The sequence below is a fragment of the Hakea prostrata genome, chromosome 3, assembly GCF_041222555.1.
Source record: "Hakea prostrata isolate BN-2017 chromosome 3, UWA_Hpros_2, whole genome shotgun sequence".
NCBI lineage: Eukaryota > Viridiplantae > Streptophyta > Magnoliopsida > Proteales > Proteaceae > Hakea > Hakea prostrata.
The window spans coordinates 75,483,687-75,498,101 of record NC_142602.1 but is presented as its reverse complement, the minus strand read 5'-3'; positions in this window follow the sequence as shown (position 1 = coordinate 75,498,101).

Genomic DNA, 14,415 nt, shown 5'->3' with positions numbered 1-14,415 from the left:
TTGAATACCCCCAGTCAAAGATCTTAAATATCATAAAAGGAAAAAATCTCCTAAAATGGCCACCAAAGGTTCCAGCAAAACCCGGGGAGCGAAATATGGAAAGGTATTGTCGTTTTCATAAAGATTACGATCACTATACCAATGATTGCAGACGTCTGAAGGTTGATATCAAGAGATTGATATCTCAAGGTCACCTTTCCAATTTCATCAAGGGAAGACAAGGAGAATCGCGAGCAACTGGAGAGAAAAGGGAGCGTTCGGTAAGTCGGGAGTGGCGAACCGAAGCTCCTAAGTCTAAGAAGGGCAAGTAAGTGATCGATGCCACCCGATCACCAATATTGACGATATTCGGGGGACCCGAGCCTGAGTCGCTCCGAAAGCTAAGTTCATTGGAACTGGAGAAACGCAGAAGCGAAAAAGACCGAATGGTGAGGGTTCGATCACCTTCGATGAAGAAGATGAAAGAGGCATCTGCATGCCTCATGATGACGCCATAGTCATTAAGGTGGAGATTGCCCACCGAGAAGTACACAGAGTGCTAGTTGACACAGGATCTGCTGTAGACCTTTTGTCTATGAAGCTTATTAAAAGCTTAAAATTGAGGAAGATCTAATGGAGCCGTCATCCACACATCTTTATGGTTTTGTCGGGTCGTTTGCTATAGCTGAAGGATCATTACAACTGGATCTGTTAGTTGGAAACTTCCCCAAAGAAGCTACAATTCGGGTGAGCTTCTTGGTGGTTCGGGAACTTTCGGCTTATAACATCATTCTCAGCAGGCCGTCTTTAACAAAGTTAGGTGTTGTAGTTTCGACTAAGCACTTGAAGATAAAATTCCCAACTAGTATGGGAATCTGCCAGGTCTCATCTGACCAAAAAATCTCCCGACAATGCTACGTGGCATATCTAAAAGACAAAGAAGGCCCGAAGAAGGCCACGACATTGCCAATAGAAGTACGTGACGATCGGAATGAGGCAGAAATGCAGAGACTCGAGCCAGTAGAAAAGTTGGAACGAATCCAGTTGGATTCCGACAATGAAAAAAGAACTACTCATATCAGATCCGAGCAAATGGAAGAGTTCAAAACAGAACTGAAGCTATTCCTTCGGGAAAATAGAGATGTGTTCGCATGGTCTGCAAAGGATATGCTAGGAATAAATCGTCAAGTAGCGGAGCACAAGCTTTGGATAGATCCAAAGGTAAAACCAATTATCCAGAAGAGGAGAAACTTCTCGATCAAAAAGCACGAGGCCATCAAGAGCGAAGTCGAAAAGCTGAAGAATTCAGGGTTCATTGAACCCATTGAATGCCCAACCTGGCTGGCCAATGTGGTGATGGTAAAGAAGGCGAATGGAAAATGGAGAATGTGTACAGATTACACGAATCTCAACAAGGCCCGCCCAAAAGACTGCTATCCGCTGCCCCGGATAGATCTTTTAATAGATGCCACCGCTGGATATGAAATGTTAAGTTTTATGGATGCATACTCGGGGTACAACCAGATCCTCATGAATCAGAAGGATGAAAAGAAAATCGCTTTCATGACCGATCGTGAAAGTTTCTACTACAAAGTCATGTTGTTCGGCCTGAAGAACGCAGGAGCTACTTACCAGAGGGCAGTCAACAAAATATTTAGTGATCTGATTGGAAAAAACATGGAAGCATACGTCGACAATATTCTAATAAAAAGCACAGCAAGGACAAAGCATGTCGAACACTTGGCAGAAGTATTTTTGGTGCTCCGAAAATACCAGATGAAGCTAAACCTAGAAAAATGTGTCTTCGGGGTATCATCAGGGAAATTCTTAGGTTTCATGGTATCTCAGAGAGGTATCGAGGCCAACCTGGCGAAAATATAGGCTTTGATTAACATGGAACCTCCCGAACAGGTTTGGGATGTGCAATGCCTAACGGGGAGAGTAGTTGCGCTGAACCGATTTATCTCACAGTCGGGAGAAAAATGCCTCCCTTTCTTCAAAGCACTCAAGGATTTGAGGGGTAGCAGGGAGGCTCGATGGTCAGAAGAATGCCAAAGGCGTTCGAAAATCTGAAGGAAACACTCGGCAAGCCACCACTTTTATCCCGACCAGAGAAGGGAGATGTTTTGCAAGTCTATTTAGCAACATCTCTTTCGGTGGTAAGTGCGGTACTTGTTCGGTAAAAAGAAAAGAAGCAATGGCAAGTCTATTATGTCAGCCACGTGCTCCTCGACACAGAGACGCGATATTCCCAGATCGAGAAGTAGGCCCTGGTTCTTATGACAACGGCCAGGAAGCTAAGGCCGTACTTTTAGGCACATCTGATAGAGGTATGGACTACTTTTCCTCTGAATAAAGTCCTTAATAAACCTGATTTGTCTGGATGAATGGTGGCGTGGTCAGTCGAACTTGGTGAGTTCCATGTGAGCTTCAAGCCACGCACAACATTCAAGGCCCAAGCATTGGCCGATTTCGTGGTAGAAACCATTGCCCCGGCTACCCCAACCGAAGAAGAGGCCGAACCTATTATTCCAACCATGTGGGAGGTATACGTGGACGGCTCGAGCAATAAGCAAGGAGCTGGCACTGGGATCCTTTTGAAAAGCCCAGCAGGATTCATTATTCGCTACGCTTTGAGGTTCACATTTGAAGCAAGCAACAACGAGGTGGAATATGAGGCCTTAATAGCTGGACTTCGCCTGTCAAAGGCCCTGGCAATAGCTGAGGTAACTATCTTCAGTGATTCACAGCTTATTGTCGATCAAGTGCAAGGGGAGTATGCTATCAAGGAGCCCTGACTGTAGAAATATCAAGAAATCGTGCAAGCTTCGCAGAAAGAATTCAAGAATCTGAAAGTATGTCAGATTCCAAGAAAAGAAAATGCGATGGCAGATGAACTTTCAAGATTGGCTAACGCCAAGGAGAAGACGCTCGACCCTTCAGTCTACATTGAGGAATTAACACTCACAATGTAAAATCCAGCTTTTACCTAACCTTGACCCGACCCGGAAATTGTTATGTTTGTAGGTCCGAAGACCCGAAGTGGTGGTAGAAGGGACTTGTGGACCCTACTAGTTGATGACGTGGTGTCAGAACTCCATTCTATGGACATTGATGATGTTGCTCCTTCCTTGAGCACATTATCAGTGTTAAGTTAGAATCTGCGCACTCATGAAGAGTGAGACAATTGAGATATCAAACGGACTCCTTTGCACAACCCGAAGGTGTTCCCCGAAACTAGACTTCTTGAGTGAACTATAGGAGAAAACCCCATGCAATTTGACCTTGTATAGCCCTCCAAGTCCATACCTTAAGTTGCTGAACTATTCTGAAAAAAATTCTGCTGAAACATGTTTGGGTCAGATTTAAAGATTCTCTGGAATATTCTTCACTCTATTTAATCATTTCTCGTGGTTGGAGCCCTATTCCAATGATTGCAACTCCTGAGAACGTGGAAGAGCCTCTCAAGAACACCTCCTTGGTAATGGTGAAGCATCTTCCCCATTAATCATTGCCAACTACTCACTTCCACTCTCTTGCTCTACTCTCAAGGTATGACTCTCTCTCCTAGTCTCTTTCTCACTCATCTTTACTCTCATTTCTGATGTTGGGACCATGGCCAAGGTGCTGCAACTTTGCAAACACCTTGCCATGAGTCTTCTTTACCTCATACATTAATGTTTTCAACCATCTTGCTATGTTCTACTTACCTTTTGATCAATTAATATACATTTCCATGATTTGTTGCTTACCAACTTACTTTATTTACCAAAATTGAGATGAAGCCTATGATTAACCTAATCTATACCTTGCATATGATTTCAATATTGCTCCTAAGTTATTCCCTACCTAATCCACTATGTTTTCCCCCAATTTGCATTAAGAAATAGCCAATGCCATGATTAACAACTCTTGAACTTGATATGCCAATTTGGGGATTTCTAATTTGACTATTTGATGATGTTAATTCTTTGATAATTAGTATCTCTATATTGTGTTTAAGCTGCTCCCCAAGTTTCGTATCGATTCGAGACCTGGAAGACCAACTTTGAGCCAAAAACCCAACTTGCTGTCCGAGACCCTTTGGGTTGATACAGTGGATCAATACCATCAACCCAAGGTATTGACCAACAGTGTTGCTGTCAGAAACTTTTGCCTAGTTTTGATTCGTTCGATCTCCAATTGTTCTGATTTCTTCTCTAATCCTTCATATATGTTTGTTTAGGGTTTTAAGACTAATTGGGCCACTTGCTTGTGATCTTGGACCATCTTCTTCTCCAACTCAAGGTAAGGATAGTTATCACCATAATTACATGGGATGTGTGATTTTGGCACGATGTTCCTAATCTAATGAACATAGTCTCTATCTCATATTCTTACTATTTTAGAATTGTTGCATATGTCTTACGACAGTAACAATGTGTTTACATTAGTTCCATTACAATGCCTTATTATGTTTATCAATTTCAATATATGATGAACTATGTCAATGTTATGAATTTGATTTCTACTTTGATGATGTATCTTGTGAATTGATATGATGGACTTGGGCATGTGATTGCCTAAGTATAACTTGGGATTGAGGAGTGCCCTATTGGTGCTTCTGTCCTTGGACATCGGAGGGAATAGTATGGGATGTTCTCCGAAGATGCCCATCGACGCTTTCCCGGGTTATTGGATGACATACTTAGGACTTGTCTAGTGGTGTTGGCTAGGATGTCCCTGTCATGTCAGACCCGAATCGGAAGGGCATTGAGACCGAACGACCCGTGGTAGTGTATGATTTGATGGGTTCTCAAGACCGGTGAGATGATCCGTGAGAGTACATAAATCATGTTACGGATACCCGAAAGGGGCCATTTATTGGTAGGGTTGCATATGGATAGACTTGGGCTCATGGGCGCTCAAGACCGGTAACCAACCCGTGAGAGGACATGAGAGCTTCCCGTTTACTATATGCGGATGACCAATAGGGTTGGTGAGTCCGGCGAGTAATATCCGTGACTCTAGTGTGAAGGATACCGGAAAGGATCCCTAGAGGGGAGGAATGGAAGTATCTGAACCTGACTTGGCATGACTAAGTAGATGACTTGCATTGGGCTAGGCTTCACCTTGACATGCACCAATACTTAGACCAAATGGTGATGAGAGAGAGTGGTGACCAAATCCCCTACCATGGTTTGAGAGGACTTTACCTAATTACCCTGGCAGACCCAAGATATCTTGTATGATTGAGGGGGAGTGACAGACGACCTAAAGAAGTATGGTGCTATGACTTAAAGCATGTCTACCCCAGATGACCAGCATACTTAGAGTTAGAATCATATTGCATTCATATGTCTCATATCATCTGCATTATTTTATTATTGTTATCATGTGGATTATGTGTTGTGGAATAACTACCTTGCTGAGTTCTTTTGAACTCATTCCTTTTCTGTTGCAATATTTTGTTAGACTACTCTACAGGTGATTATTCAGATGGTATGTTCCCCGAGGCGGACCCGGATACCCCATACCACTATCCGGAGGCTAGCTACAATGAAGTCTTCGGTGACGGTACCAAAGAAGATCCTTCAGCGTATCAGAGTTAGCCCTTGGATAGTTTGGGAGCAGCCATGTTGGATCTCTATGGTCTTCACTTTTGAAGAGAACTTATATGTTGTAGGGGAGACTTATGAGTAGATGCCCACCCCCTTTCTTTTGTGTCTGTTAAACTTGGAGAATTTGTAATAACTTTTGATTTATCCTTATAACTTGGGATCGTAATTAACTAGATTTGACCACACTTTCCGCTTGATTGAAGCAGTGGATTCCGCCCACTGCCTTTTTATCTTATCTGTTAAGATATTTATTTCGGCACTCTGATTATCTTTGGTATCTCATTTCCGAATTCTATTATTATCAATTGCTTAGCTTGATATTGATTGTTTATGATTGTGTTATCATCGATGTGGGTGGTATGGTCCCTGGACTAAGGATCTTTGGGGTGTGGATCACATCCCAGGTATGCCAGATAGGGTACCGGCTGGGTGGATGTGACACCCAAGCATTCAAGGAAAGAAAATATCCTATATTGAAGCCGAACATTGCTGGATGGACCCAATCGTAGAATATCTCAGAGATGATAAGCTATCGAAGGATCCAAAGGAGGCAAGAGTAATAAAGGTGCAGGCGTTAAGGTTTATAATGCAGAATGGAAGACTGTACCGAAGGTCTTATGTCAGAACCCTCTTAAGGTGCTTGGGTCCCGAAGGATCAAATACGGCTTTGGCAGAGGTTCATGAAGGGATATGTGGGGCGCATATGGGTGGTCGAGCTCTAGCCCACAAAATCCTAAGACTCAGTTTATATTGGCCAAAACTTCAAGAGACAGCAATGGAATACGTTCGTCATTGCAAAAACTGTCAAATTCATGCCACAATCTCCAAAAGGCCAGCTGAAACCCTAACTTCAATTCTCGACCCCATCCCCTTTGCGATGTGAGGAATTGATATTATGTGAAAATTCACCAAGGCCACTGGCGGACGGGAGTATCTCATCATAGCAGTCGATTACTTCACAAAATGGGTAGAAGCTATAGCTCTGGCGACCATCACCAAAAGAAGGGTGGAGAAATTCGTGTTGGAATCTATCATCTATCGGATCGGGATGCCAAAAATCCTTGTAACCGACCATGGTACACAATTCGACAACCCACAGTTCGAGCAGTTTTGCAACACCTACCGAATTGAACATCGAATGTCATCAGTAGCATACCAACAGAGCAACGGGTAAGTGGAGGTTACAAACCGAACGCTACTCGATGGAATAAAGAAAAGACTCGAGTCTGACAAAGCCTTATGAGTTAAAGAGTTGCACAATGTTCTATGGGCTTATCGAACTACGGTTCGGACTCCCACTGGAGAAACTCCATTTAAATTAGCCTATGGATCTGAAGCATTGGCACTCGTCGAAGTAATGGCTGGAACACTTCGAGAAAGAGAGTTCGAGGAAAAAGCAAACGAACAAGGATTACTAGATAGCCTTGAGCTGCTAAATGAAGTTCGAACAAAAGAAATCGCCCGAACTCAACATTACCAGCGAAGGATAGCATCAAACTACAATTCCCGAGTAAAGCATCGCCAGTACCGAGCGGGAGACCTAGTTCTAAGGAACACTTTAGCTTCAGATCCACGTCATCAGAAGAAACTAGATCCGTCATGGGAAGGACCATATATAGTAATCAAGCCGGTCGACAAGGGGGCGTATAAGCTGAAGAACATTGCAACAGAATGAGAGTTGGATCGTTCATAGAATGCAAGACAGCTGAAGAAGTACTATCCCTAGAAGTTTATCATTTTCATTCCTGATGTAGAGAATTCAGCTCAATCAATGCAATTTCCTGTTTACAACACCATATCTTTTGATTGGGGGCTACACGCATCATCCAACAAAAGTAGGAAAAATCAAAAGGCATTGGTTCAAAACCCGAGTGAGACCTTCGAAAGCTTAATGAATTTATAAGGAAACTCTTAAGTAGTCATAGAGGCATCGGTTTAAAACCCGAGTGGGACCTCCGAAAGCTTAGAAGAATTCTTCAGAAATCTCTAAGTAAAGGCATTGGTTTAAAACCCGAGTGAGACCTTCAAAAGCTTAATGAATTTCTAAGGAAACTCTTAAGTAGTCATAGAGGCATCGGTTTAAAACCCGAGTGGGACCTCCGAAAGCTTAATGAATTTCTAAGGAAACTCTTAAGTAGTCATAGAGGCATCGGTTTAAAACCCGAGTGGGACCTCCGAAAGCTTAGAAGAATTCTTCGGAAATATCTAAGCAAAGGCTTCCTAGCGAATTGCTCAAGAGAAGACTTTGGTGAATAAATAAATATCTTCGTCGACAAAGCATGAGGATAAAGTTAATTCTTTATTTCTTTAAATGACCAGAAGGGGTTAACCGTTACAACATCAAAAAGTTCTCAGAAAAAATACATGTGAGACAACAAGTGTTGAGGTCAAATCTTAGTTCGGTCGAAAAACAACGAATTCTAAGTATCATCATCGGTGATTGCGAAGAGTTTTGGAAACTTTCCTTTGTTAAAACAGAGTCGGGAAGACATAGTTATACTGCTGGCCGTGGAGACATAGGTCCTCTCATCATTTGACCGATCCCTCTCATCCTCGGTGATTGCGAAGAGTTCTGTAAGCTCCCACCTACAGGGCAAAATCCTCCGCAATTCCATACCCTTCATTGGGCTTTCCCAGGGAAAAATAAGGAACTCTAAGCTTCCTTACCCTTTTGGACCGATGAAGAAGCCTGGCCTTTAGTTAGACCTGCACTCGAGGCAAGCTCTTCATAGCAAATCCTCTAAGGGGGGACAAGGGAGGAGAGTCATCAAGATAATGAATTATATCTGGATCCGGAACGGGCCGGTCCACCACATCTTTAGCCGAAGCAGGAAGAGGAAGTCGCAGCTTTTCAAACACTTCGAGATGACAAATTTGATGGTGGGGAGCCATGTTGAAGTAAGGATTCCTTTTTAGGATCGACTCCCTGACCTAGTTCTCACCGTCCCGATAAGCCTGCAAATTATAGGTATTCAGCATATCAACAAATGGCTTACTCTGCAAGTATTTGAAGATGCAAGCCCTGCGAACATCAGTCGGGAGAGTTTCGGGCAGAGAAGTAATGGCTTGCCTTTGAGGCGTATGAGCTTTGGCTCCATATCCCTTCAGCTCTCCCGAAAGCCTCTCAACTTCCCGCTCCAGCTTACGGATGCGCTCCTTAGCACCATCCAAATCCGAAGAAAGCCGCCCGATTGCAGAATTCTTCACTCGGGCAACTTCCCAAAGATTGTCCCGAAGGCGGGCGATCTCAGCATCTTTAGCTTTGGATTCTTCCCAAAGCCGGGAAAGACCACTACTTAAGCTACTAAGCCGAAAGGCTGATTCCACTTGCTTGTGGAAATTATCAGCAAGGCTCCTGCAGTACCGCAAGAGTTAGTCGGGGGCAGAAAATATTTCAGAAAGAAAAACGATGAAGAAATACTTACATCACAGATGACCTTATAAAGGCCTTGTCTGGAACAACATTGAAGGCTCTATTCTTGGCAGGCATTTGAGCAAAGGTGCACCACTCTAGTGCCTTTTCAAAACGCCCGTCGCCAAATCAGACCTTTTCAGCGACCAGGAAGGCCTGTATACTTCATCATCAGACCAGGGACACTTCCTCTTGGAAGCGGAACCCTCGGCCTCTTGGAAAACCTCCTCCACTGTCGGAGGAACAGTGTCTATGACTGCATCCATGAATGTTGAAGGCGTGGAGGAAGATGCCAACGAGGCGCCAACCAAGGTTTCGGAGATCTGGGCGGCAACAGAAGGAACCACATCTTCTTTGGCAAGCCGAACGGTCTCCATCATGGAAGAAGACGCAAATGAGGCACCAGCTAAGGTTGTGGGAGTTTGAACTTTGGAAGTATCAACAACATCAACCTCTTCGCGTCGAGAGACCTTTATCTATACTGGAGTAGTCTTCTTGACAGCCTTTACCCTAACTGCATCCAAGTTAAGCTTTGGAGGCACTGTAAGGGAAGACGGACATCATCAGTTACAAAAGGCCAAAACAAAAGGGAAAACCCTAGACTTCTGAAGTTCACGAGTACTTTCTGATATCAAAAAGAAACATTCCATCAACAGGACAAAGCTTCCAGAACGAATAACCCCAAGTTAACTACTTTGGAGTTATTCAAGGGAGAGAAGTCAAGAAACCAGACGGAAAAGAATGAGAAAAGGGAAACTTACTTGTTCAAGTCTGGTATGAATGTCACTACAAGTCTTCAGATAGAAATGCAGAAGCAGAACTGGCGGAGAGAAAGTATTTAGACAAAGAAGCAACTGTTTGAGCAAAGGATGAAGGCAAGTTTGAAACACACCTGAGGGATTTAAATAGCCCTAGGGGGTGATGCAACGGGTTAGGGCTCGTGTGAATCAAGGGCCAAGGAAGAGGGACAGTTCGAATACCGGAAACCAAATCCAACATCAACGGTCAGGAGACAATGACGTTTCAAATTCGGAATGTAAAGTAGTCCCAAGTCTCCACGTGGAGCGTTGCATACTTGATTCAAAGGAGCGCAGCTAAAAATAAACCCAACCGTTTCACCAATATTAAATGAAGAGAGCTTTTTCAATTTCTTGAGAAGGATAACCCATGAACCAATACGAGGAGACGTTTAGTTTTCGTCATAAAGTAGGTACAAACTCGAAGAGAAATGCTCCAAGTAAATCATGGGGGCTTCGGATCGAACCAAACCCTCTTTAATGCAGAAGCATATCCCAAGATTCCCGAACTTTAACCTCAACCAAAGTTCCCAAACGTGGCTCCAGAAGAAGAAAAGGAGCCAATTCTCTAAGTACATTAATAACAGAATTCCACTAGTCCACCACAATAGCTATTGCAAGAGCTTGAGGATAAAGGAGGCAAAAATTCATTTCATTATCAAAAGGCCATGGGGGCCAACAAAAAAAAATAAAGAGAGAGAGAGAGAGAGAGAGAGAGAGAGAGAGAGAGAGAAAATTCAGGGGTTTGTTTCCTTTTTTCCTTGATCAGGTTCTGCAGAAGGATCCACGATAGGAGTTGGTTTTCTAGGCTCTTCGGGGAGAGGTGGCGAATCATTAAGAAATTCCTCGATGTCTGGATTCACCGGAAATGGATCTTCGTCTTTCTAAGCCCATTTGGGGAGAGGCTGCTCAAGCTTCCCGAAGACTTCTTTGTGGCAAACACCTTGAAAAGGAGTCGTGTCGAAAGAAGGGTCTACCGTGAGGATAGCCTCCCATACATCGTTCTGCCCCGCCTGGTAGGCTTGAAGATTGTAAGGAACCATCAGATCACTGAAGGGGACACTGTTCAGGTACTTGCGACTGCAGTTCCTCTGAAGATCTTGGGAGAGATGTTTAGGTTTGCAGGGAACGATCGTATTCTTAAGACGTTCATTTTCAAGGGCCAAAATCTCAACCCTATCACTACACTCGGAGGCGAGGTTCACGTTCCAAAGCACCAATACGGCTAGCGGACAAGTCAAGGTCCTTTTCAAGGTGTCGACTTTCACATTCTCTTCCTTTAGCACTGCAGCTTCTTTCTTCAGTCGATCCACTTCAAAATTCACCAGCACCAACTACTCCTCACAACTTTGGAGTCGGGAGCCACCACGACCAATTCGGTTAAAAGCCTCAATGTGCTGGTAGAAATTCTCCAAAGCAGACCTGAAAACCCTAACAATTATTAAGAAGTCCAAGAAAGAGTTATAAGGTAGACGACAGAGGAGAAAGGAAACACAGTACCTGGTAGAGAGACGAACGAGTGTATCGTGGCTCAAAGGCTCAAGAGCTTGACGGTCGGCTGGCATCAAGCAAAGAGGACTCCACTCGGCAGCCTTTTCATGTTCTTGCGTGACCCGATCCAACACGCTCAATGTCCATTGTGGAACGAAAATTTCCTCGGAGTTTTTACTCTTCTAAGACTTTTTCAAGACAAAGGCTTCGGTCGAATCATGCTTCCTTTTGTTTGGGCTGGAGAGGGAACTTCTGCCTCATCTCCAATCGGCCTCTTCCCTTTCCCCGAGGCTTCGACCACTGGTTTCAGATTCCTTACACCCTTGTAAGAAGGGTCTGGAGGAGGAATAGCATCTATCTCCTCTGGTGACAGTACCCGAGGAGACCTTTTCTCTGCAGCCACAACTGCCTTGGCTGCCTTTGCCCGAAGGGCATCTGGGTTAACTCTGGGAGGCACTGCAAAGAAGGCTAAAGTCAAAAAACCAAATAAGGTTGCGGTATATTCAAAAAGACAAATGCAAGAATTAGAAAGCTCACAATGAGCCAGCCCCCAATATTGAAGAATCGGGGTGTATTCCATCTCATAACCATGTATCTCTTGGTACCATGGAATTGACTTGATCTTCTTGGCAGCTGCTTTTTTGGCTTTGGATAAGGGAAGGACACGGTTACCCTCGGAATATGAAGTAAGCAGCTTCCAGGTGATCGGGAAGTTAAGATCTGATTAAGGCGCTCGGGCAGAAAAATATCGTTTGCGCCACCCTTTGTGATTGGAAGGACAGGTTCCCCTAGCAAAGATACTATCCGACCATCCAAGCTCAACCTTATTACGCTTGGAAAGAAAAACCCAATCCGAAGGGTTGGAAAGAGACAAAACATGAAAATGTACAAAGAGAGGAAGAGAAGGATCAATGCTAAGTTCAAAACACGAGCCCAAAAAGCCAACGATAAGACACCAGCTATTGGGGAGAAGCATTCCAGGACAAATGTCCCAATGATTTAAAACAGCAGAAAACAAAGAATTGAAGAATGGAAAACGGACTCCACTCTCCAGAGTATCTAAGTACAAAGAAAACTCTTCGGGCAGGTTCAAATTGGCCCTTCCATCAGGATTAGGAGCTTGAAGAAAGTATGAAGAAGTAAGGGTGTCAATCGGTACGGTTTCGGTAATTCGGTACGGTTCCGGTACGGTACCAACTTTGATATCGAAAACCAGAACGTACCGTACCGAATTTAAACGGTACGGTACAGTTTCGGTATTTAGAAAAATGGTTCGGTACAGTTTCGGTATTAAATCGGTACGGGAAAACGGTTCAAACACGGCATCTAGTGCGGTATAATTTTGGTACGAATGAACTTATGCCACTGTTGTTATTAGTTCATTAAGATCCTAATGAAATTGTGATCAACCAATCAATAGAATTTGAAATTAACAGAAATAAAGCAAGTAAATGTAATTAACAAAACAAAACAAGTAAATCTAAGAAGAGAAATGAATGATAAAACGAAAAACTGAAATAGGGAATTAGGGATATGGTAAAGATAGAGTGTTTTAATTGTAAAATTACAATTTATATCCCTTAATTTGGTACGGTACCAATTCGGTACGGTTTCGGTACATACCGACGGTATGAGTACCTAAACCGGATTCGTACCGAAGAAATTGGGTTTCGGTACGTACCGTACCGAATTTTGAACGGTACGGTACGGTGCGGTTTTAGACGGCGTGGTTTGGTACGGTTTAATGGTTTCGGTACGCAATTGACACCCTTATGAAGAAGGAAGGTCAAAACATTCAATTGCTGAAGAAAGTTCAACTTCGGTAAAGGTGGAAGGAACGAAGTCAGGTTCCTCCTTGGGTCTGCTAGGTTACTTAAATTGCCGAGAGGCCTCGGCAACCATCTTAAGAGTTCTGGACAGTCCAGACTCAGGAGGCAAGAAAGGAACTTCAATATCTTTCTCTACATTTCTCTTTTGGCTCACTTCTTCAAACTCACCCCAAATGGAGGACAAAATTTGCTTGTCACTATCTGACTGTTCAATGAGGACAAAGACAGAAGCCTCACCGCCTGAGTTGCCCTTACCGGCGCTATGTTTAGAAGGACCTTCATCAAAAGTCCTGCCACTTCTCATCACTAGAAAAATCTGATTTTGGTTTTCAATAGAAAAGAAACAAGAGACGAAAGCAAAAGGAAAGATCAAGGCAATTAAAGGATACAAAAGAGTCAATGAACTTACTTGTTCACCAAAGCAGAGAGTGTAAAAGCGAAGACTGTTAGGGCTCAAGGAAAACGACGAAGTTTCAAACTCCAGACACAAAGAATGAAACATGTGAAGACAACGAACAGCTTTTAAGCACCCAGATTATCGAGGACGTGTACGATCAGGATAAGTTCAGGATCGACGATCATGATCGGGAGACGTTTCGAAAAAGTTTGAACGAATCGAATCAGTACAAAACATTTTGAAAAACCGTCATTTCGATTTCACAAGCAATGATGATTTTGGCTGCAGTAAACACGTGGCGTCACCCGCATAAAAAAAAATTAAAAAAAAAAAAAAAGACATTCTCGAAACTTGAGGAAAAAGTAATGCAGTGGCATTAAATGTGATTCGACATTTAATAAGTGAGAGGTAATTTGAAAGCCTCGTTCGACAAATGGATCCAGTTCAAACCAAGCCCTTGGAGTTACCCGAAAGCTTGGTCTGGGGGGCTCGTGAGACGGGAAAAACCGTTGTCAAATCTGGTCCGCCCCTCGACCCTGGTTGGGAAGAAACGGACCGACTCGCATCTGAGCAGGTCGGGTTTAAAGATAACTTGCTAAGGAAGAAACCTGACTCAGTCAACAAGCACGCCCGAATCCGTAATCTTCGGAGTGGACGAATCGTCAAGGAGGACGGTTAACGGCATTTACGGGACAAACGATCGTGCTTACTCGGATAACTGTCGAGCTATGATCGTGCTAACAAAGAAAGTTATCCATTATCCCATCAAAGAACGGATCTATCCCCAACAGATCTAATAGTTATGATCGGATGGTCATCCGAAAAAGGCTTGAATAAATCCAATGAATGAGATTAGAAGGTAAACACTATATAAAACATGACTTACGTACAAGAAAAGTGACCGAATCGT